The sequence below is a fragment of the Lissotriton vulgaris genome, chromosome 8 (assembly GCF_964263255.1).
Source record: "Lissotriton vulgaris chromosome 8, aLisVul1.2, whole genome shotgun sequence".
Lineage (NCBI taxonomy): Eukaryota > Metazoa > Chordata > Amphibia > Caudata > Salamandridae > Lissotriton > Lissotriton vulgaris.
Window position 1 is genome coordinate 434,660,224 of NC_141696.1, and position 25,986 is coordinate 434,686,209.

Consider the following 25,986-nt stretch of genomic DNA (forward strand, 5'->3'; position numbering starts at 1 on the left):
CAGTAGACATGGCGGCTCACCGCGCCCTGCGCCGGCTCCACGTGGCTAAGGAAAGTAGCGGGGCCTGCAGGCGAACCAAATGTTCGGCGCCCGCCGTCGCCTCCAAGCGCACTCAGGCACTCGACCCGTGGGCGTCTCCTGTATCCCAGGCGGGAACCCCAGGGAGCCGGTGTCCTTCTGCCTCGGCCCTCCGTGCCTCCGCTCTGCACATGTCGCACCTCCAATTAGCGGCAGAGTCACTCCTTAGCCCCACCGCCGTCCGGCTTCGCGCAGCACCCAGGCCCGGGGCCTCGAAAGTTCAAACAGGCCGCTGGCGCCAACCGCGAGGGGAGGGCTGGTCGATGGAGATAGTAAAGTGCTACTGGTCGTCCGAGTGCCACTGCTTGGCCAGGGGTCGGTGCCCCACCTCCCCCAGGTGTGGTGGGGTACGAGCCGAGTCTCGTCGCCAGGACCTCCCTCGCCCAAGCTCAGGTCCGAACAGCCTTCCGTCCACTCCAGAGTCTGCAGGCGGATCTGGGGCCCCGCCCTTCGACCACGCCGGGCCGCGATGTTTGGAAAGCCCGGGGTCTCACAGGCCGCAGATTGCGTTCGCTCTCGCAGGCGCTTCCAAGGTCACACCGCCTCGGCGACCCCACCAACGTCTGCCGCTCCGCGAGGCGATCATCTCCGCCACTGTAGGGGCTCGTGGGCACCCCCAAAACCGTGCTGTTAGATGCTTTGTTGGATCAGCGCCGGAGCGGCACGAAAAGGCGTCCTACTCCGCCGCCATCTTGGCCACGCCCCTCCTGTGAGGCATTTTTTAATGAGGAGAGTTATTTTCAGGATAATGATTTGGTGTTTGCAGTTGACACCAGTGGTCGAGCTTATGAAGTGAAGGATGGTTGTCCAGTTGAAAAAGAAAAACTTGTGACAACAGAGACAGACGAGGTGTTAGGTAATGAGGTTTTAGGAAGACGTCCTAAGCGTCCTGTGTACACCTGGAAGTGTAGTTCTATTTGCAGTGTGCGACAGGATTCCATCAATTTGCTTTGTGATTTTGTACGGACATTTAATAAGAAAAGTTTGAAGCAGAAAATGAAGTTGTTGCAAGAATTAGATCCTTGCAGAGTGAGACAAGTGACAGGTTTGCGTGGTCATTCACTGGCTTGTCTTTCCAGGAGAGTATGCCAGAGTGTTTTTCATCATTTCAGGATGCTAGCAGTGCATCATAATAAAGTCAGGAAAATAGTGAGAATGTTGTATCATGCTAAGAGTCCAGAAATTATGCTTAAACAATTATGTGCTGCTCTTTTGCATGGTTCTGAAATAGATGTCAAGAATACTTGTGAAGAAATTGAGTTTTGTTACTTTGGAAATAAAGATGAGAATGTTCAAATTGACCCAGAAGTAGAGGATAATGTTGAAAATAATGTACAGGTTTCCAGTACAGATGATTTTCAGAAGGAAATTGCCACGTTTCAGATGAAATCAAGTGAGAGGCCTAATTTCACTTGTGTGTGTTGTCGACGCACTTATTATAAGAATCAGACTAAGTTAGTGGATTTATATGCAAAAAGTGAAAGGGAAAATAATAGTGAATGGAAGGATTTTGCCACATACTTGATGGTAGAAAATTATTTTAATTTGGGATCGGATCAACGTGTGTGTACTTATTGTTGAAACAAATTAAACAAAAACCAGATGCCTGCTAGGGCGGTTCATAATAATCTTGAATTAGTTGAGATTCCTTCTGAATTGAAGGATTTAAATACTTATGAATCTATTTTGATTCAAAGTATTCATCCCTTTCAGGCTATTGTAAGAATGGAGCCAAAGACAGGGAAGTTACCTCCATCAGATTTACAGAGAGGATTAAAGGGAAGAGTTGTTTATTTGCCTCTAGATTTGAACAAAAACATTAACACAATTGGAGTAGAAAAAGTTGAAGAGGAACCTTTGGTTATCTTGGTTAATGGTGTTCCGACAAAGAATAAGAAAATATGGCAAGATTTAGTGGATGTTAGGAAAGTCAAAAAGGCAACATTGTATTTGAAGAAAAATAATAAGTACTATATAAATGTATATGTTGCAGAAGAGGAAGTAAGTGATGAAGAGGATAGCGATTTGTGTGCTGGCCAAATTGAGAAAGTAGAGGCCTCTAAAAGTGAAGAAATATATGAACATTATAGTGTTCATCCTTTGCATTCCAAGGAAGTCATGGGGAATGCAATTGAGTTGTTTCAAATGAAACAAGCCAAAGGGAGTCCCATTAGTGTTTGGGAGGAAAGTTTGGAAGCTCGGTGTTTCCCGCAGCTATTTCCAACAGGTCAAGGAGGAAGATATGATGAGCGGTCTCATCAAATTCCTGCGTCTGAATACCGGACTTTACGATTGTATGCAGAAGATCCTAGGTTTCGTCAATGCATTCCCTATTTGTTTCATCTTTTGTTTGAAAGCGATCTGTCTGGACTGTCATATGCAGTGAACCACATCTTAAAAAGTGGTATACAGATGCGAAACATCTCGGCAAGTGACTTTATGCATAAAGTCAATGTCCATGACAGTATTTTGGATTCTCACCTAATTAATCTCATGGCGTGTCAGCGTGGTACTAATGAGTACTGGTATCGTCGTCATGGTGATTTAAAATGTATGCTGAGGAACTTAGGAACTCCAACATGGTTCCTTACTCTGAGCTGTGCAGAGTATGGCTGGGAAGACTTACTTGAATTTCTACGAGAGGCAAATGGAAATATTGAAAACATTGAATTCAAGACACCAGGAGAACTGTGTTCTTTGGATCCAGTGAATGTATGCAGGTACTTTAATCATAGATTTGAAGCTATGATGTCTTTCATCACAAATAAGAAGAATCCACCTCTTGGAGAGGTGTTGGATTTCTTCTGGAGAAAGGAGTACCAAGCAAGAGGTGCTCCTCATATACATATGTTGCTGTGGATCAAGGATGCACCTAAATTTGGAACAGATCCGGATGAGTTAGTGATGAACTTCATAGAACAGTATTCTACGTGTGCTGTTCCAAATGCAACAGAGAAGAAAAGCCTAAGAGAACAAGTTCTACGTTTCCAAAGCCATTGTTGTGGAAAGTACTGTCGTCGTAAATTCAGAAACAAGGACAAGTTCTACACCAAATGTTGTTTTAACTTTCCACGACCGGTGATTTCTAAAGGAAGAGTGAACAGTTTGATGTCTTCGCTGCGACATAATGTCACGAGGAAATCACCCAAAAATACATACAGTTTGAAAAGGAACGAAGAGTCCAAGTACATCAACGACTACAACCCAGTGATTTTGTCCATGTGGAATGCTAACATGGATATACAGTTTGTGGCTGACAACTGTATGGCTGTGGCTCGGTATGTGACATCTTACATCACCAAAAAAGAAAAGACAGAACTGAAGGATATGTGGGAGGACATTTCCCATGAAAAGAGCCTCAGCAAGAAGTTGTACAGTTTCAGTCTGAAGATGTTGTCGCATCGAGAAATTGGAGCTTATGAATGTTCTGACGGTTGTCTTCAGCAAGTCTCTATGCCAAATCCAGGAGTATCGTTTGGGCGAGTCTTGGTCTTGCTGCAACGCGAAATCGAGTTCTAAAACCTGTCCGGGAAATTGAGTATTTGGCAGAAAAGGAACCAAACAGTACTGACATTTTGAAGACCAACATGTTGGATACATATTATCCAAATCGAAGCAGTCACCTTGAGAATGTTTGTCTATATGAGGTTCTACAAAATTATATATTCAAGAGGAACATCAAAGAAGATATATATATATATAAAATCTTTATTCGGCTTGTTCACAGTGGAAAAACCATAAAAGTACACAAAATGTCAGACACAGTAAAATACACATGTTACATATGTTTCTGATAAAATTCATTTCATAGTTAAAAAGAGAGAAGTTAATCAAAAATGTGCAAAGTACCGCTTATGCTCAAACTGGCAAGGTTTTTAGAGATTCTTTCTGTGTTTCATAATACACTTTAAAAAACTACTAATAAAATAACAGACATTTGATGTTTCCAACATTTGCAGTCTTAAAAGGGCAGGTCTGCACTGTCTCAATCCCCAGGATTTTAGTATCGGTAAAAGCCAGATCTTTCTGTGGGCTTGGTGGTATTTACAGAGCAGGATCACGTGTAAGTTCGACTGCATTGATATACCGTCACAAGGACAAGGCGGGAGTATAGCATCCCAACAGTTTTGTGACGGAAAGGTGACCATTCTAAAGAATATATTTAGCCTAAATCTTGTAATGAGCATTCTCTCGTAAGTTGGTATTTGAAGTTCTAAGTACGGGTGAATGACAAAGGCTACCTGGATCATGTTTGAATGGATCACTGCCGTTTTTGTGGAGTTGGATGCGAGTCTTAGCGACTCCAGATGGGATAGTGCTTGGCGTTTAAGATCTTTTTTTGGAATGTCCGTTATAGATGACGGGTCTGAATAGTAGTTCTCAAGGCCTAAATCAGTAAAAAAGTTCCTAACATATGAAAGCCACTTTATTTTTGCAGAGTTGTCCATATTCATTGAGTCTGTGATTATGGCTTGAGTCAGAGCGTTTTTATTTGATTTCCAGATGCGGCGCCACAACATCAGAGGTTCAATTTTAATTAAATCCTCTAAGTAGGGTATGGCTAATTCTAGGTGCATTGCGTAGATCGAGGTGCCTTTGGGGGTAGCTAGCAAGAATCTTAAGAAGGTGTTTTCCACCCTTTGAATAGAGCTGACATCAGTATACCCCCAGACACCTGCACCATATGTTGCTATTGCCTGGCATTTGGCGTTATAAATCTTGAGGAGCTCTACTGGTGGTCTCTTGCCTAATTTCTGAGAGAAAGTTATTAGTGCTGCAATTGATCTCCTAAATAAAAGTGCCCTTGTGCTCACTGCTTGCTTCCAACAGAGCTGGTCATCTATCATAACCCCCAAGTAGGGATAGTGGGGGGTAGGTTCAAGCTTTTGGTTATTGAGGACTATAGGATAGGTTCTTTTTTGGTGTCTGCCAACTGTCATTATGAACGTTTTTTTTACGTTCACCTTTAAGTCTAAGTTGCCCATGAAGGACGTGTATCTGTTCACTGCTTTCTGGAGTTCTTTGGGTGTTCGTGCTAGGATGACGGCGTCGTCCGCGTAGAGCAGGGCTGGGATCAGGCGGCGGTTTATGCGTGGGAGGTCCTGGGCCCCCCTCAACATCTCCTCCTCCAAACCGTTGGTGTAGAGTGAGAAGAGGAAGGGGGCCAGGACACATCCCTGCCTGACCCCACGCCCTACGCTAAACGGAGACGTCAACTCACCATTGACGCCGAAGCGTACTCTGGCTGTAGCCCCAGTGTAGAGCTCTTTGAGAAAATCTAAAAGGGGTGGATCTACTCCCAATTGCGCTAAGACCCTCCACAGCTTCCTGTGCGAAACGCAGTCGAAAGCTGCGGAGAGGTCGACAAAGACCATATATATCTTAGTAGGGGTGGCCTGTGTATATTTCCCCATTATTAGGGTAAGATTGAGGACCTGCTCTAGGGTACCAAAACCTTCTCGGAATCCGAATTGGATATCCGAAATTATGCCCCGGTCCTCGGTCCACTGCTGCAGGCGCTCTAAAATCACTCTCCCCACTACTTTCCCGAGCGAATCCAGCAGTGAGATAGGCCGGTAGCATTTTACATCTTGTCGGTCCCCCTTTTTGAAAATGGGGACCATTATTGATTTTGTCCAAGATGTTAAGATTCCCTCACTTGCTGCTGCTGTACATACTCTAGTTAAGATGGGGGCCCAGAGGTCTTGATTACTTTTAAAAAGGTCCACCGGGACCCCGTCGGGTCCTGGTGCCTTGCCTGTTTTGCTATTCTGCAGAGCCTCTATAAGGTCTGAGATGTCAAAAGGGACCAGAATAGGGTAATTTACCTTAGGGAGAGGGGAATCTGTTGGAAGGGTGTTCTTAAAGATTCCCTCAAAGTGAGAAACCCAGGTATTTTCGTCGATGGCGACTTCTATTTTTGGGGTATCTCCTTCTGTGAGATATGGGGTTCTGACCGTGCGCCAGAAAAGCTCGCTGTTTTTTGAGACTGCACCATGATGGAGATCATCCCATAGCTTTTGCTTTAGTTGGGCAGTTCTCAGCTTTCTTTCCCCTATGTATTGGCGCCTGAGCAGCTGGATCTGAGCCGCGTCACGTGGGTTATTTTTGAGTGCGGATTTCAACTTTGATAGGGCCGCTGTGCAGTTGTAATTAAACCACTTTGGTTTTGTGGGGCGGTTTGTTTTAGGTTTTGAGGTGAGCAGGTCTTTTATAGCGTCTAATATTAGGTTAAAATTTCTCAAGACTTCTTTATGGCTAGTTGCGAGATCCAGACATTTCATTATATTTGGATAGGACCGCGTTATTAATTTTTTCATTATGTCAGATGGGTTAATTTTAGCCCATCTGATTGTTATTCCATTACGTTTACTAACCTCAATCTTGTTCTGCCTGAGAGTGGTCGCCATCTCTGATTTATGGGAAGGGTTGGCAGGCATGGATATTGTTATTATTAGGGCTGCGTGATCGCTAAAGGGAGTGACAATGACTTCAAAGTCTTTAAGTTTCGACATTAGGGTTTGGGAAAGAAATATGAAATCTACTGTTGTCTTATGTCCTCTACCCACATAGGTCGGTATAAATTCATTTGGGTCTGCTTTTACATGATTGGCAATCTGGAGATCCAGATCTGATAGGGCGATGTTAATTATATTTCCCAGTTTAGAGTGTGTGAGGTGTGCTAGTGGAACATTAAAGTCGTCCACAATCCCACAACACAGTAAATTGGGAGCTGTACAGGGGTGAAGATTAAAGTCGCCTCCCCAAATTAAATGGGTTGCTTTGTTTGCAGGGCTCTGATGGAGTGCTTGTTTCAATTTATCGGTTATAGTAGTGAGGAGAATTATAAAGTTTTCTTCCGATAAATTATTGTATATATTAGTCAGAATAATGATGTCTTTGTTGGAAAGGGTAAGCGATAAGATTTGATGGTTGGCGTCCTGAGAAAGTGTGGCCACTTTATTGAGAGGCAGGGAATTTGAGATGTAGATTGCTAACCCACCTTTTGGTCTGCCCATTGTACTGGTTAGGGCTGGAACATTGTAAGTTTTATATCCTTGTAGATGGTGTTCTTCTACAGACCATGTCTCCTGGAGACAAATTATTTGGTATGGGGCTAAAAACTTCTGCGCAGAGCCATCCTCGATTTTATTTCGGAGGCCCGCGATGTTCCAATAAGAGGTTATAAAAAGTGAAGGGTCATCGGCAAAATCTACTTTTGGGGTTATCGTGTCCTTATTACTGGTAAGTGAGGCAATGGTATTGGGCTGCAAAGGGGGAGCTAATTGGGTGTCAATGGGAGGGGTTTCTATTGATGGTCAGTCGACCATTTCTAGGCCGCTAAACCTATTGCTTAGTGGGATGTTTTGCCAAGGGTCCCATCGTGATTGCTCTCTATGTGGGGGCCAATGTGTATAAGGTCTTCTATCATCCCACCTTCCTCCCTGGCGGCGTTGTCTCACTGGGTGCCAGGAATAATCTGGGTCGTATTGGTTATGGGGGCCATTATAACTGTTGTTTGGGAAGTCATCCTGCCTGGGAAATGGGACGGACCAAGGGGGCTCCTGCTCCTGTATATAGCTATCTACTTGCCTCAAGGGGTAGAAAAAGGGGAGGGACTTGATCTTGATTCCTCCATTTGGGGTAATGTCTTCCCAGGCACAGACATAATCCGCTATTCGAGGATCCTCGAAAGTGATTGTGATACAGTCCCCGGAAATGGTTTTTCGGGTATTGCCCACCCATGGTACCCTAGCTACAGATCTGATTCTTCCGCGCCAAGATGATGGGATTGGGCGGTTGGTCTGGAGCCAGTGCTGGACTTTGTTTTTTAGGGACCAGACCGGTTCTGGGGTAAGATCTGTTAGTTCTGGCACTCCAGCCATAACTGCCACGTAGGGTGAGGCCTCTGGAGGGAAATCTGCTGGGAATCTTGGAGGACCAGGATTCCCCGCAGTGTTTCTCTTGGGCCTGCCCGCAGGTGTTTTTGGTGGAACAGGTGGGGGGGGTAGAGTTTTTGTTGTTGCGTTGTGCGTGATTTTCCCTGAGGTTTTATTGGCTGTGCTGCTAGGTGCCGTCGGAATTGCGGCAGTAATAGCAGGCGCAGCTGTAGCAGGCACTGCTGGGGAAGTCAAAACAGTGGTCTGTTGTAGATTGCTAGTAGAGCTTTGGGCTACTGCGGTTTTTGTTGTTTTGGTTGGATTTGAAGTATTTTTATTGGTCGACAAATTTGGGGTGATTATCCGGAGGGTCTTTTGTTGTGGATTGGATAAAGGTGGATTAGCAGTTAATGCATTGGTGCTTGTTGATTTTTTGCTATTGTTTTGTGGTGGTTTTTGAGGACATGGTGGTAAAGATGACTGCTGATTATTTAGAAGCTTAGAAATTTGCAATTCTAGGGTTGCTAACCGATGTTCTAAAGGTTGTAGCGCATGTTTGACTACGTTAGCTATGCTAGAGAGTGTTAATGCCTGGGCCTCAACAACGTTCAAGTCCACCGGGGTTTGTTTTGTGGGATAAGGGTCCAAGACTATCAGGGAGGATGGCTCCTTCTCTACCTGATGGACTGACGCTAGAATCTCGACATGTGTCGTCCTATCATCTTGAAATTGTGGGATACTTGATGTTGTTACCAGGTTTTCTGGGGTGGCTGGGTTTCTTGGTGTCCTTTTCTTGCTGATTGCTCCCTCCCTCCTACCCCTTTCTAATCTTTTTTCTGACGAAGAGATTTGTGCAGGAGTTGTTGAAAGCAGTTCGGGGGTTTTTTCTAGGTCAAAGCTGAGTTGAGAGTCCGCTAGCTGAGATACTGACAGGTCTACTGTGTTTGGTAGGCTGCGTCTCTCTCTAGTTGGGACCAACTCTGCGTTTGGGAGTCCTGAAGCTGGAGATCTGGCTTCCGCCAGGATGCCTAATGAGGATCTTTTAGCAAATGCTAGATCTAGGGAGACCCTTTCTTCAATAAGTGTTATGCTTTCGTCTATAAGTGTGTTTGCCTTCGCTAGGAAGTCGTCCATGGGACCAAGCAATTTGCCTGCAGCACTAGGGGCTTTAGTTTTAGTTTTATTCCCTCTCGTAAGGACCATTGCTATTCTTGTTAGGTTGTGGGGCTGAGGTGAGTCGTGAAAGTATTGCTATAAAAAGCAAATAATCGGATAATAATATTAATGTCAGGGGGGGTGGCCCAGTCCAGTCTCTACCAGCCTCTAACGGCCTAAAACGGCCCGGTCTTTGCCCGGGTCTTCGCCCCGGGCTGCGACCCGCGGCGCGACCCGCGGCGCGTTAGAGGCTGCCTAGATATGGAGGTAGGAAGGAGGGCGTGGCCGCCGGGGGAAGAGGCGCCGGCTTCAAGGAGCGGTGGTTTCTGGGCCTCGCAGTCCCCCGGTAGGCTGTTGCTGGGGACAACCAATGCACTGCTACCTGGGCGGGTCGCGCTGAGAGCGAGATGGCAAACTGCGGATTGCAGTAATGCTCCCACCAGCCGACCTCTGCCCCAGGGAGTGCGGTTCAAGATTTGGGCAGAAAAACAGTTCCTCGTTTTTGGCACAGATGAGCAGGTCAGTGAGCGGCACCCGCGCAGCGGGTGTCGCGAAAGGTTATGAAGCAGCGTTCCAATCAGTGGGCGTGGCCGCCGGGGGAAGAGGCGCCGGCTTCAAGGAGCGGTGGTTTCTGGGCCTCGCAGTCCCCCGGTAGGCTGTTGCTGGGGACAACCAATGCACTGCTACCTGGGCGGGTCGCGCTGAGAGCGAGATGGCAAACTGCGGATTGCAGTAACGCTCCCACCAGCCGACCTCTGCACCAGGGAGTGCGGTTCAAGATTTGGGCAGAAAAACAGTTCCTCGTTTTTGGCACAGATGAGCAGGTCAGTGAGCGGCACCCGCGCAGCGGGTGTCGCGAAAGGTTATGAAGCAGCGTTCCAATCAGTGGGCGTGGCCGCCGGGGGAAGAGGCGCCGGCTTCAAGGAGCGGTGGTTTCTGGGCCTCGCAGTCCCCCGGTAGGCTGTTGCTGGGGACAACCAATGCACTGCTACCTGGGCGGGTCGCGCTGAGAGCGAGATGGCAAACTGCGGATTGCAGTAACGCTCCCACCAGCCGACCTCTGCCCCAGGGAGTGCGGTTCAAGATTTGGGCAGAAAAACAGTTCCTCGTTTTTGGCACAGATGAGCAGGTCAGTGAGCGGCACCCGCGCAGCGGGTGTCGCGAAAGGTTATGAAGCAGCGTTCCAATCAGTGGGCGTGGCCGCCGGGGGAAGAGGCGCCGGCTTCAAGGAGCGGTGGTTTCTGGGCCTCGCAGTCCCCCGGTAGGCTGTTGCTGGGGACAACCAATGCACTGCTACCTGGGCGGGTCGCGCTGAGAGCGAGATGGCAAACTGCGGATTGCAGTAACGCTCCCACCAGCCGACCTCTGCCCCAGGGAGTGCGGTTCAAGATTTGGGCAGAAAAACAGTTCCTCGTTTTTGGCACAGATGAGCAGGTCAGTGAGCGGCACCCGCGCAGCGGGTGTCGCGAAAGGTTATGAAGCAGCGTTCCAATCAGTGGGCGTGGCCGCCGGGGGAAGAGGCGCCGGCTTCAAGGAGCGGTGGTTTCTGGGCCTCGCAGTCCCCCGGTAGGCTGTTGCTGGGGACAACCAATGCACTGCTACCTGGGCGGGTCGCGCTGAGAGCGAGATGGCAAACTGCGGATTGCAGTAACGCTCCCACCAGCCGACCTCTGCCCCAGGGAGTGCGGTTCAAGATTTGGGCAGAAAAACAGTTCCTCGTTTTTGGCACAGATGAGCAGGTCAGTGAGCGGCACCCGCGCAGCGGGTGTCGCGAAAGGTTATGAAGCAGCGTTCCAATCAGTGGGCGTGGCCGCCGGGGGAAGAGGCGCCGGCTTCAAGGAGCGGTGGTTTCTGGGCCTCGCAGTCCCCCGGTAGGCTGTTGCTGGGGACAACCAATGCACTGCTACCTGGGCGGGTCGCGCTGAGAGCGAGATGGCAAACTGCGGATTGCAGTAACGCTCCCACCAGCCGACCTCTGCCCCAGGGAGTGCGGTTCAAGATTTGGGCAGAAAAACAGTTCCTCGTTTTTGGCACAGATGAGCAGGTCAGTGAGCGGCACCCCCAAGAGGAACATCAAAGAAGATATTGAGAATGGAGTGTATGCTGTAATTGGAAGTGAGGGATGTCTGGCCAAGCAAAGAAAATGCCAATTAGTAAACCATCGAAAATTGAGTGGTGAATCTCCAGAAAAAAAGGAGTTTTTCTATTTAGCACTTTTGCAACTTTTCAAGCCTTGGCGTGCAGAAGAGGAACTGCTTGGAGATTTCCTCTGTTACGAAGACTCTTTCACTGCTGCTAAGGAGACCATAGAATGTCCTGCTTTTCCCAAATATCAAGAAATGCTAACTTTGGAAATTGAGCAGGAAGCAACGATTGCAGCCGAGATTGCCAGAGATAGTTCTCAGGACAGTCAGAGTTCTGTTTCATTGAGTCAAGATCCACTTGGAGGACCTATTATCGAAAATGAAGCTGCCACTGCTATGAATGAAGTGGAAAGAGCCATGGCACATGCTCAGGAGGATTCAGTTAACTTAGAAGACTTGGAAAAACAACTCAACGTTGAGCAGAGGAAAATATATGATGAAGTTACCAAGCAAATTGAGCATGGATTAAGTCATGAGAAGAAATAGTGCTCATGTACATCGTTGAAGCCTGTCCGACTGTACGTGAGTGGAGAAGCGGGAACTGGAAAAAGTTTCCTCATTAAAGCAATTTCTTGTTATTTGCAGGAAAGGACTGAGTCATCGCTGTCTTGTGTTGTCACCGCTCCAACTGGACTGGCAGCACATAACATTAAAGGTATTACTTTGCATCGTCTACTGATGCTGCCAGTGGAGCATGACAACAAATTACAATACCACAAGTTATCTGGGGATGCTTGTTTTGAAGTTTCAAGAGTCTTGAGGAAAATGAAACTTCTTATCATTGACGAAGTAAGCATGGTTTCCAATGTCATGCTTGCCTTTGTGCATTTGAGAATGCAAGAAGTTCTTAAAACTGAGTATGATGTGTTATTTGGTGGCAAACACATCATTGTTTTCGGAGATCTTCTGCAGCTGACACCAGTAAAAGGACAACCTGTGTTCAAAATACTCACGCATGAAGATACCAGGAAGTGCCTAGGGAGCATTGGCAACGTCAATATATGGTTAAACTTCAATTATGCTGAACTGCATGAAAATATGCGTCAGGCGAAGGATGAAGATTACAAGAATATTCTACAAGATATTAGAATTGGAAAAGTGACCGAGCATGGGAAAGAAGCTTTAAATGCATGATTACTGTCACATTTATATCCAGAAGAAGACGTTGTGCCTGAGAATATTTTTCAGAAAATTACTGAGAAGAAATCTGGAATATGTTTGATGCCAACTCTTGCAGAATGTGCCATCTTCAACAACAAAATGTTGAATTTAGAAAAGCAAGAGATTGTGAAACTTGAAGCTATTGACAAAATAGAGCATATGGGATCAACAATTATTTTGTCAGAGAATTTGAAATCAAAATTGGATTCATTAGAGAAGACTATATCTAAAACAGCGGGTTTTGAAAAGACTTTAAATGTGTGTTTAAATTGCCGAATTATTTTGAGAAGGAATTTACATGTTGAAAGAGGTCTGGTAAATGGATCAATGGGTAATGTTGTTGATTTTGAGAAATGCAGAAATAGAGATGGAATAGAATTTTTAAAAATTAAATTTGATGGCATTGAGGAAGTACAGCTAATTGGTCGTTGTTCTGCTAGGTTTTTGCTTGTTAAAGACTTATATGTTCGCCGTAAACAGTTTCCTGTTTGCTTGGCATATGCGGTGACAATCCATAAATCGCAAGGTTTAAGTGTAGATAGTGCATTGGTGAATATTGGCAGTTCTGTGTTCAAGGAGGGTATGGCATATGTGGCATTGTCACGAGTTAGAACTTTATCGGGATTGTACTTGATTGACTGTGATGTCACAAACATTTGTGCGGATCTAGATTGTGTTAAGGAATACAATAGGTTAAGAAGAGAGTATGCGCCACATTTGCCTCAATATCCTTTGATTGAGAAACGTGTGGTAGGCCGTAAACGAAGAAATATCAGTAATAGTAGGGAGGTTGTAGCAAAAAGCCAAAAAGTCGATGAACCGAAAATTGTAAGCAGAAAGAAAGTGGATTCTGTTGAAGATGTTGTCGGTTTTCAATTTGAAAACAGTTCTGGTGTCAACTGCTATGCAAATGTAGTGGTTAATGTTCTCTTTTCACTAGAGACTTTAAAAGAACAGATTGTGTTCAATTCGGAACAAAGTTTATGCTGTTTGTTGAATTCTGTGTTAGAGAAATGTAGCACTGATCGAACAAAAGTAGAAAGTGTGTCTGAAGTTCGTTATCTGTTAGATGAATGTTCAGGTCAAACAGACTTCTCTGAAAATAATCAGCAGGATTGTCAGGAGTTTTTAATGTATATGTTTGATGTATTGCAAGATGAGGGTGTAGATGTAGATCACCTGTTTGGGCTTTCTTATCAATGGCAGCATGACTGCGAGAACTGTAGGGTATCAAGTACTACTAGTGTAGACTCAGAAAGATTTATATATTTAACTTTGCCAGACAGTAAATCAGTCTCCTTTAATAAGCTAGTAAATGCAGCGGATCACAACATGGAGTGTAGCCAATGTAAATCTGAAATGCTGTCAACATTATTTATTCGAAGTTATGGCCAGTATGTCATTTTAATGATCCAACGATGTAGGCCTGATGGATCAAAATTGTCAACTTTAATAAAACATTTTGTTGCTTCTCAGCTGTCAATATCAGGAAGGACTTTTGTAACTGTAGCAATTATCTATCACGATGGTCCTTCAACAACATCAGGACATTACACAGCTTATTTAAAGTCTAAAAACGGCTGGTCATTCTGCAACGATTCTGTTGTAACTTTCAAAAAAAAATTGCCGTTTGACCTTAAAAATTCTTACCTGTTGTTTTTAAAACCAAAATTTTAATGAAAGAATCTCGGGATTTCCTCTGAGGAATTGCAAAAGGTTAATCAAGTAGAGGGAATGTAAGTCTGCAATGCTGTCTAGATTATTGGTCCAAAACTTTTAATTATAATGTCGATTTAAAAATCCAACTATATAAACCTGATGCAAGTAAGTCTGCTTCATAGTAAGCAGTATCAGTGTCATAGGAAAAGGAGAACATGAGTGAGAAAGAAGGGTAAGATATTAGTAGTCCAGGATTGTGAAAATAATCTTAAATGTTTTCTTTTTGAAAGTTGCGAAAATAGAAAATGACGGGATTTGATTGGAAGAATTACAAGAGTTGTGAATCGCTGCAACATGATTTGGCCAAGTGGAAACATGTGGTAGAATGTGAGAAGTCTTTTCTTGTATGTAACATATTTTTCAAAACGATGGAGGTTTTCTTTCAGAAAGTAGCGGGCTGAAAATATTTATAGCACAACAGAGTGGACGCTGTTCATAGGACATTCTTCGACGTCATTGAAAGTAAGTTAATTTTAAGGAGTTTTGAATTCAGATTTCTTAGGTTGAATGGGTTTTTTAAACACAATCATTTCGATTGTGTTTTTTTTCCCCGCTGTTACATGATGAATACCTTCAAGTCACTGATTTAAGTGAAATTTGATACATTCTGAGAACAGCAAAAATAAACCATTTAACATGTATAATTAATGTTCTGCTTTTTGTACTTATGATATACATTTAGAAATGTGAGGTAGATATGGAGAAACTGAGTCTTCTGCAAGTGTCAAAGTTAATGCTTACAGTGCAGTACTTCTGGGTACTGTTTTCTTAAAAAAAAACTGAATATGCCTCACCTCAAAGAAACCTCTTGAAAGGACACATCTTATTTGCATCCTGAAACAATCATTTACAATGTTAGACACAATTTTATGATGGCTTTACATCTCTTTTGCGCTGCTATTGCATCACTATTGTGAGACATCAGCAATGCAAAAGAAGCACCATATTCCAAAATAGGCCTCACTTAATCAGCATGAAGATACTGTTTGTTTAAAATAAATATCTTTAGGATTGTGTAGGGGACGTAGAGAAGCAGAGGCTTCTGTAAATGTCAAAGTTGTTGAAAAACTGTTTCTTCTTGAACCTTTTCCCTTCTTTTTCTAATTTTTAAATACATGTTTTAATATTTTTGGAAATGTTTGTTCTCTCTTTTACAGATTGAAAGTATGAACAAATATTTTTAAAAGTTAACAAGAATTATAAGGTAAATGTTTTCTACTCTTTTTACCCGCAATGCACTGCTGATGATGTCACTGACCATGTCATGAATGATGTAATAAGAGGACATGACTTACTTCATTGGTAGGCCTTCACATGTATTATCTCCTCTGTATTCTTCAACAAGCATAAAATTGATATGCAACCCTGAGTAGGCCTCACCTTAAACAAACCTCAGGAGACACCACACCTTATCGTCATCTTGAATTAATTATTTAAAATGTTAGGGACAGATTTATGATATATGTATGTATGTTTTGCGCCACTGTGCGTCAGTTTTGTGACACAGTAGCGGTGCAAAAGATATGTTATGAGGCGTCGAAATTACAAATTGATGCATTTAGGCAAATGTGTCATGCTGTTTTAAAATCGTGCCACATGAAACCGATGCAGCACTGATGAAAAAGATGTACCATGTTGCAAGACAGGCCTCACAAGGAGTCATATGTATCAAGCTAATTAGAATACTTTGGCGACATATTTCTGCTGATAAAAAAAGCAAAACTTTTATTGCCTATGTTGATGATATGGCTCTATGTTATTTACATTTCTTTGCTGTTTCAATTAATCTTTTTCAGTTATTTCTTCTTTTCTGTTTTCTATTTTTTCTCTCTGTTATTCCACATGTTTTAATTTTATTTTGAACATTCACTCACATTCTCCAAGAAACTCTTCTTTGTAATTGTTCTACTCTCTTTTTTTTCTTTCACTTCCTTATCCATTTTGTTTTTCGCAATTATACCCTCTTCCATCTTTTCTTCATTAAATAGATCTATTAAACAGTATCTCTGGTTTACTCCCTATAGCTGTCTTTCTTTTAACATTACTCTCTGTTTACTCCCCTTATACTAACTCTTCTTTTTTTTAAAAAAATATGTTTTTGGTTCGCTTCTAGTTCGCGAACCGGGCAGCTAACTGGAAAGCGAACCAAAAGAAATAGAGCTTGCCAGAGTGCTAAACATTCTAGCAATTTTATTTGAAAGGGGAGGTAGTTCTGAAAAGAACTTTTTTTTATGTTTTTGTTGTTTTATTGGTTTTTTTTTTTCTAAACATTTTTAGATTTTTTTGTATTTTTGCACAGTTTTATATTTTTTTTGTTTTTGATGGAGGGGAAACAACAAAAAACAGGCATTGAAAAAGGCTCAACAGGAGCAAAAAAAAAATTACTGTTTGGGTGGGTTAGGGCAATTGTGATTCTCGTAAGCAATGTTCATTAAGTTTACGCTCATGTTCCCACATGAAAGCAATGCCCCACAATACAAGCAGGTTAGCTTCATGTGTTTGAAGTTCTTTTGAATGTTTGGCACGGTTTCCTGTGCCTCTCCTCCAGTCAGAGAGATATGCAAGGTTGACCTGGCCACAGGAGTTGTTGGGGGATTATCCTGCAGGTCACGCAACTCTGCACGGCTGTAGTTGAGTGGATGCCACCTGGTCATATGGCGATGCATGGTATAGTTTCCCATGCTATACTTTTTTTCAGTGCCTCTTGATAGCCTTTTTTTACAGATAAGGCAGGTGGCATATTTGGCATTGACTTTCTTCTCCCCTCGAGGAATTGAAAAAAACTGCCAGATAAAACTAGTTTTCCGACGGGAAACACGGGGCAACTCCTGTTAGAAGTCTTGTTCTTCTCTCTCCTCTTCTTCAAGTTCATCCTCTTCCTCCTCCTCTGTGTTGGCAATGAACCGAGATGATGGTCCTCTCTTCTCATGAGGAGGTGAAGGTGGTGGTGGGGGTGCACCAGCTGAAGCAAGTACAGAAGCCATTGCTCAATTATATGTAAATGGTCTTTCTCTCACCAAGATGAAAGTCAGAGTGAGGAAAGAAGGAGGGGTTTTCATCATTTGGGAAAAGCAAAAGTTATAAACCAATGAAAAGTGTTAATTTTAGATCACATGACCTAGTATTACATCATTAGGAAACCAAAAGTGAAATGAACCAATGAAAAGTTTTATTAACAAGTCATATGACCTGTTCCGCTCACGTTACGCGGTGCGCGCCGCGTCCCGGATCGTTTCCGGTTCGCGGTCCGGAGCACTTCTGGGAGCGCTAACGCGGCGCGTCATAAGACGCATTACGCGACAAACTGATACGTCGCGCTTCCGCAAAACGTCACAGTTGCGCAAACGAAACGTTTACCGGTTCGCGGACTAGGTCGCGGCATCAAGATGAGCTAACGGAAAGCTTCCCAGTTCGCGAATCGAAAGCGAAGCAAAAAAATATTTAAAAAAAAATTATTAATAAACATCTAAAATATATTTTTGGATTTAAAGAAGAATACATTTTACAGCTTCAGATGTTAGCTTTTAAAAAACCAATCAAATTCACTGAAAAAACCATAGGTTATAGACCATATATAGTTAGGAATTAGCATTTACAAAACCAATGAAATTCACTGAAAAAAACATAGGTTATAGACCATATATAGTTAGGAATTAGCATTTACAAAACCTTGAAAATTCACTGAAAAAACCATAGGTTATAGACCATATATAGTTAGGAATTAGCATTTACAAAACCTTAATTTACTCGCACAAAACCATTGAAATTCGCATATATAGTTAGTTGCGCTAACTATATATCGCGCACCCGCAATCCACTGCTGATGATGTCACATATTACATCATTCATGACATGGTCAGTGACATCACTGATGACATCTCAAATGACATCACTGATGACATCACTGATGACAACATCCAGTGACTGTATGTTTCTGTAAGGTTAAAATATGTCTTACATATTGAAGAATGAGTGGATGTATAAGTGTCTGGATGAAGGATTTAGTAGGTGCATGACTGACTGTATGAGAGAGTGATTAAATGTGTCTCACTGAGTGCATGGGTTAGTGACTAAACTGTCTTAATTTGTGCATCATTATATCTGTTGTTCTACAAACTGCTGCATGTGTTGATCAGTAGCTATATGAGTAACTGTATGGGTTATTGATTGGTTGTCCAAGTATTTGTATGGGAGAGTGAGTGTGTGTGTGGGGGTGGCTGGGAGGTGTGTGACTCTGTGCATACATGTGTGAACAGTTTATTCACTAGATCTATGGGTTCAAAAGTGCATGTTGAAACAGCTGTATGGGTGGTTGACTGTGTACGAGTGTATTGGTGAGTGAATGGATATCTCAGTGCTACATGTCAAAGTAAGTACATATGTAAAACACAGTACATGTGAGAGTTCACATATATAAATTACTGTGCATAAGAGCCAGTGAATGTGTGAGTGGCTGTATGGATCATTGTGAACTTGTATCAGGGATTGTATAAAAGAGTAAATATGTGTTAGTATATGTTCGAATAAGTAAGGTGTGTATAACTGTATAGTTGAGGAAATGGAGGTGTGATTGATTCTTTGCATGACTGACTAGGTGTGTGAGTAACTCCATGGATGAGTGACAGTCTGTGAGTGTCTGTTTACACTGAGTGTATCTAAGGTTATATCAGAGTCTGAAGAGGTTCATCGTATAATCACATGAATGATGTCATCAGTGATGTGATAAGTAATGTCAAATGAGATGTCATCAGTGATGTCATCAGTGATGTCATTTGAGATGTCATCAGTGATGTCATCAGTGATGTCACTGACCATGTCATGAATGATGTAATATGTGACATCATCAGCAGTGGATTGCGGGTGCGCGATATATAGTTAGCGCAACTAACTATATATGCGAATTTCAATGGTTTTGTGCGAGTAAATTAAGGTTTTGTAAATGCTAATTCCTAACTATATATGGTCTATAACCTATGGTTTTTTCAGCATCAAAGTTGTCAACAACAGTATATATATATATATATATATATATATATATATATATATATACCTACTTGTTCCAAACCAGCAGCACGTCCCTCAGCTCCGGAGCGCGACAAAAAAGAAGGAACGGAGGACCCAGGATGCAGGTGAGTTTTTTTATTTGGCACACCTCGTCAGCATAACGTTTCGGCCTGCACAGAGGCCTTGGTCACATGACGCAATGAGAGGAGTGGGCAGTTTTTAAAGTGTGAGTGCAAAAAGATTAGTGCGTTTAATTGGCTGACCTGACATTGAGGCAGTGGTATGTAATAATAGACATAGAAAACACAGTTGGTTTAAATATTTTTAATTAATTTTTTTTAAGTGACAGTGCATAACAATAATTTTTAACAAAGTTTAAAGTGCAAGTGCAATATATACATTGATTCCTGTAAAACAATCCGCCCTATATCGAACATCTTTACTGTTGTTGACAAACTTTGATGCTTAAATGCATAGGTATACAAACCCGGTTAATCGTGGAGTATATGGAATATATAGACACCTGTCAATCTAAATATATAAATATATATGTGTGTGTGCACATACTTCCATGAGGCTAAAAATATTGAACAATAACTGTACATGCTTTCGTCCTATACAGATTGTCCCAATAGCTGGTTGCCAATATCAATGCGTTATATCTGTCTCATTCAAAGTTTTGATACTGTTTCCAATAGCCCCATTAAACCTATATGCATAAACGGTCTGTTTTCACCTGTTGTCATCTCTTTGTTCGTTCGAAATTGATCTTACTATTATATCAATTTAAATATCTACAATATATCTAAATAATGCAGTTTAAAGTTCAGGAATTCATCATTCACAAATAGTGCAAGTGTTAAGTTGACATTTCAACTGTGCAAACCCCAATAAAAAAATTCTATACAGGAAGCAGCTTGCCTGATAATCTTTAAGGTCAAAACCTGTTGATGGGTTCTAGAAAGGGAAAAACAGGAGAAGAACAAAAAATATGACAAACCTGCTTTGCTTCATTGAAGCATGAGCAAGTTTCCCTGCTCTCGCTTCAATGAAGCAAAGCAGCCTTTGCAATGAAAGAGTGGGAGCCGCAAGGTCAGCCTGTAGGTAATATATATATATATATATATATATATATATATATATATATATATATATATATATATATATATATATATATATTCACTGAAAAAACCATAGGTTTCACACCAGTTCACCAGTTATAGTTAGCTGGAAATTTTACTGAAATAAAACCATTGAAATTCCATGTTATAGTTAGTTGGACTCACTATAACTTGCGCGCCTGCAATGCACTGCTGATGACGTCACATATTACATCACTCATGACATGGTCAGTGACATCACTCATGACATCACTGATGACACCACCCTTGTGACAGAGTGACAGACCTCCTTTCAGTGTAATGTAACCCTTGAAACACATATTCAAAAATAGAAACTAACATTTTCAAAAAAATGGAAATACCCATACCAGTTACAACAACCAATTCAGGAATTCCACCATCTAGATACACATCCACTCATTCACCAACAGTTCTATATAGTCACTCATACATATACTCATTCATCATATGTAGTGATACACCTATACATCCTGTTACACACCGACAGTCATCCAAAAGTTACTCACACACATAATCACACATGCAAATAAACTATTGAACATCCATTTATTTGCATATACAGCTATACACACACTACCACCTTACTTCTAAGGAAACTTACACATACTTACTCTCTTAAACAATCACTTATAGAAACACATACTTATTTAAACAGGAACTCTTACAATCTCTCACTCTCACATATACTCACTTATATACATCAATACTCACATATACTAGATTAAAACATATGTAGTTACTGATAAAGACACTAGTGAGACAGTCATTCACTCACTAACACACACATATACACACACATCCACCCATACAGTCCTGCACATATGCTGTCTTCAAAACACATAGAAACAGTGAGTCAGTCATTGATGCATCTATGTGTTAAGTAACACCCCCACCAAACCATACAGACACTCATACTATTACTAAAAAAAAACATCTAATAACCCATATACACACACATGTAGCTACTCACCAACCCATGCAGCCACTTATACACAAAGTGAAACACTGATACAAACATTTAAATATTTAAACAATACTTGCTAACAATAAGCCAGTTAACCAATTTTTTTTTAAAACATCCATTAAAACACTCATTTAAACATTTATTATTCCATCGTCCTTTTTCATATACATATATAAAACATATTTATTTTTCAGAAAGACACACATTCACTGGATGGTGTCATCAGTGATGTCATGAGTGATGTCACTGACCATGTCATGAGTGATGTAATATGTGACATCATCAGCAGTGCATTGCAGGCACGCAAGTTATAGTGAGTCCAACTAACTATAACGTGGAATTTCAATAGTTTTATGTCAGTAAAATTTCCAGCTAACTATAACTGGTGTGAAACCTATGGTTTTTTCTGTGAATTTAATAGGTTTTTAAATGCTAATTCCTAACTATAACTGGTGTGAAACCTATGGTTTTTTCAGTGAATTTCATAGGTTTTTTAAATGCTAATTTCTAACACTCTGTGACATTCTGTCATTGGGCTATAGTTGGGTTACATCTGGCTGATATTTGGGCTACATTTGTTTTTTTTGTCTCTGGTGGCCATCTTTGGGCTACATTGGGCTACATTGGGCTACATTTGGGCTCTAACATATATATAGCCCAATGTAGCCCAATATATATTTTTTCAAAGTTAATTTTCGTAAAAACCACTGGAGCATATATCTTGAGACATAGCAAAGGCACATCGGGCTACCAGTCCCTACAATTTTGCCAAGTTTGGTGGAAATCCATTCAGCCGTTCGGGCTAAAAGTGAGTTCGACCGCCCTATGGAAATTAACATGGATAAAACACGTTTTGGGACCCCCCTTTTATCTCGGCCCCCGCTTGATGAATCCCCCCCCCCACATTTTCAGGGAAGGAGCGGGCCACCTAATTTGAGAAATTTGCGAAGATTCGTCCACCGGCGCCAAGGTTATTCCCAATAGAATGTTGCGGATTTCCTATGGAAAGTAGATCCTAACTATAACTACCTACTGGTGACCGCCAGTAGATAATATATATATATATATACTTGTCCTTTTGGAGTAAACGGAGCAGGACTGTGAATCGTATATATATATATATATATATATATATATATATATATATATATATATATATATATATATATATATATATATATATTCACTGAAAAAACCATAGGTTATAGACTATATATAGTTAGGAATTAGCCTTTAAAAAACCTTGGAAATTCACTGAAAAAACCATAGGTTTTAGGCCTTATATAGTCAGGAATTAACATATAAAAAACCATTGAAATTCCTCCTACATAGTTAGCTGGACATTTTATTGATATAAAACCAATGAAATTCCACATATAGTTAGTTGCACTAACTATATATTGCGCGCATCCGCAATCCAATGCTGATGATGTCACATATTACATCATTCATGACATGGTCAGTGACATCACTGATGACATCACTCCAGGTGAGGATTCCTTTCTTTATAGGAGGGGAACATTGCCGTTACTGCCCATACGTTTGTCCCGTATCAAATTGCGGCGCGCCTCGTCGCTGAGACGCCCCCGCCGCTACCCAAGCGGGCCACACACAGAACTTAAAGTGCAACTTGTGGAGGTGAGGAGCCACGATTGTGGGACAAACATATGGGCAGTAACGGCAATGTTCCCCTCCTGAGGACCCACTGTGGGGAAAGAAATATTTGTGCAGGGAACCCGTTTTTATACAGCATCCAATGTGGTGAAGGAAAAGGACTTCAAGACCCAGAAAGCATAGCTGCATTGAAAAGCCCAAGTGGGTGGGGTCGAGTATTGAAATAGTCCTCACAGCTGCAGTGACTCTTTGCACAGGATCAGTGATCAAGGGCGGAGGAGCCCGAAACATGTTTGGCAGCATTACCAATGGAGGAGGCATATTGCTGTGTCTGTCACCCTCAATAAAGAAAGGAATCCTCACCTGGATGGCGTCTCTTTAGCAGGGCATCCTGAACTTTGTGTATCAAATTGCGGCGCGCCTCGTCGCTGAGACGCCCCCGCCGCTACCCAAGCGGGCCACACACAGAACTTAAAGTGCAACTTGTGGAGGGGAGGAGCCACGATTGCAAGACAAACATATGGGCAGTAACGGCAATGTTCCCCTCCTGAGGACCCACTGTGGGGAAAGAAATATTTGTGCAGGGAACCCGTTTTTATACAGCATCCAATGTGGTGAAGGCAAAGGACTTCAAGACCCAGAAAGCATAGCTGCATTGAAAAGCCCAAGTGGGTGGGGTCGAGTATTGAAATAGTCCTCACAGCTGCAGTGACTCTTTGCACAGGACCAGTGATCAAGGGCGGAGGAGCCCGAAACATGTTTGGCAGCATTACCAATGGAGGAGGCATATTGCTGTGTCGGTCACCCTCAATAAAGAAAGGAATCCTCACCTGGATGGTGTCTCTTTAGCAGGGCATCCTGAACTTTGTGTATCAAATTGCGGCGCGCCTCGTCGCTGAGATGCTCCCGCCGCTACCCAAGCGGGCCACACACAGAACTTAAAGTGCAACTTGTGGAGGTGAGGAGCCACGATTGCGGGACAAACATATGGGCAGTAACGGCAATGTTCCCCTCCTGAGGACCCACTGTGGGGAAAGAAATATTTGTGTAGGGAACCCGTTTTTATACAGCATCCAATGTGGTGAAGGCAAAGGACTTCAAGACCCAGAAAGCATAGCTGCATTGAAAAGCCCAAGTGGGTGGGGTCGAGTATTGAAATAGTCCTCACAGCTGCAGTGACTCTTTGCACAGGACCAGTGATCAAGGGCGGAGGAGCCCGAAACATGTTTGGCAGCATTACCAATGGAGGAGGCATATTGCTGTGTCTGTCACCCTCAATAAAGAAAGGAATCCTCACCTGGATGGCGTCTCTTTAGCAGGTCATCCTGAACTTTGTATATATATATATATATATATATATATATATATATATATATATATATATATATATATATATATATTCACTGAAAAAACCATAGGTTATAGACCATATATAGTTAGGAATTCGCATTTACAAAACCTTATTTTACTCACACAAAACCATTGAAATTCCATATATAGTTAGTTGCACTAACTATATATCGCGCACCCGCAATCCACTGCTGATGATGTCACATATTACATCATTCATGACATGGTCAGTGACATCACTGATGACATCACTGATGACATCTCAAATGACATCACTGATGACATCTCAAATGACATCACTGATGACATCACTGATGACATCTCATTTGACATTACTGATCACATCACTGATGATATCATTCATGTGATAATACGATGAACCTCTTCAGACTCTAATATAACCTTAGATACAATCAGTGTAAACAGACACTCACAGACTGTCACTCATCCATGGAGTTACTCACACACCTAGTCAGTCATGCAAAGAATCAATCACACCTCCATTTCCTCAACTATACAGTTATACAAACTTTACTTATTCAAACATATACTAACACATATTTACTCTCTTATACAATCCCTGATACAAGTTCACAATGATCCATACAGCCACTCACACATTCACTGGCTCTTATGCACAGTTATTTATATATGTCAACTCTCACATGTACTGTGTTTTACATATGTACTTACTTTGACATGTAGCACTGAGATATCCATTCACTCACCAATACACTCATGCACACAGTCAACCGCCCATACAGCTGTTTCCACATGCACTTTTGAAACCATACATCTAGTGAATCAACTGCTCACACATCTATGCACAGAGTCATACACCTCCCAGCCACCCACACACACACTCAGTCTCCCATACAAATACTTGGGCAACCAATCAATAACCCATATAGTTACTCATATAGCTACTTATCAACACATGCAACAGTTTACAGAACAACAGACATAATGATGCACAAATTAAGACAGTTTAGTCACTAACCCATGCACTCAGTGAGACACATTTAATCACTCACTCATACAGTCAGTCATGCTCCTACTAAATCCTTCATCCAGACACTTATACATCCACTCATTCTTCAATATGTAAGACATATTTTAACTTTACAGAAACATACAGTCACTGGATGTTGTCATCAGTGATGTCATCAGTGATGTCATTTGAGATGTCATCAGCGATGTCATCAGTGATGTCACTGACCATGTCATGAATGATGTAATATGTGACATCATCAGCAGTGGATTGCGGGTGCGCGATATATAGTTAGTGCAACTAACTATATATGGAATTTCAATGGTTTTGTGTGAGTAAAATAAGGTTTTGTAAATGCGAATTCCTAACTATATATGGTCTATAACCTATGGTTTTTTCAGTGAATTTTCAAGGTTTTGTGAATGCTAATTCCTAACTATATATGGTCTATAACCTATGGTTTTTTCAGTGAATTTTCAAGGTTTTGTAAATGCTAATTCCTAACTATATATGGTCTATAACCTATGGTTTTTTCAGTGAATATATATATATACATACATATGTTAGAGCAAATGTCCCTTGCTAGAGGAGGAGCGACCGATCAGCTGGTGCCGGTGCCGAGTCAAGGACAAGACTCGTAAAACTTTCCAAAGCAAATGAAATGATACACCGCACTCTTCTAGGTTTTGATTAAGCTTCTTTAATCCATCAAGGAAAAACTTCCTCACCTACGCGTTTCAAACAGATTACTGTTCTTGTTCACGGTAGTTACAAGTCCATTTTT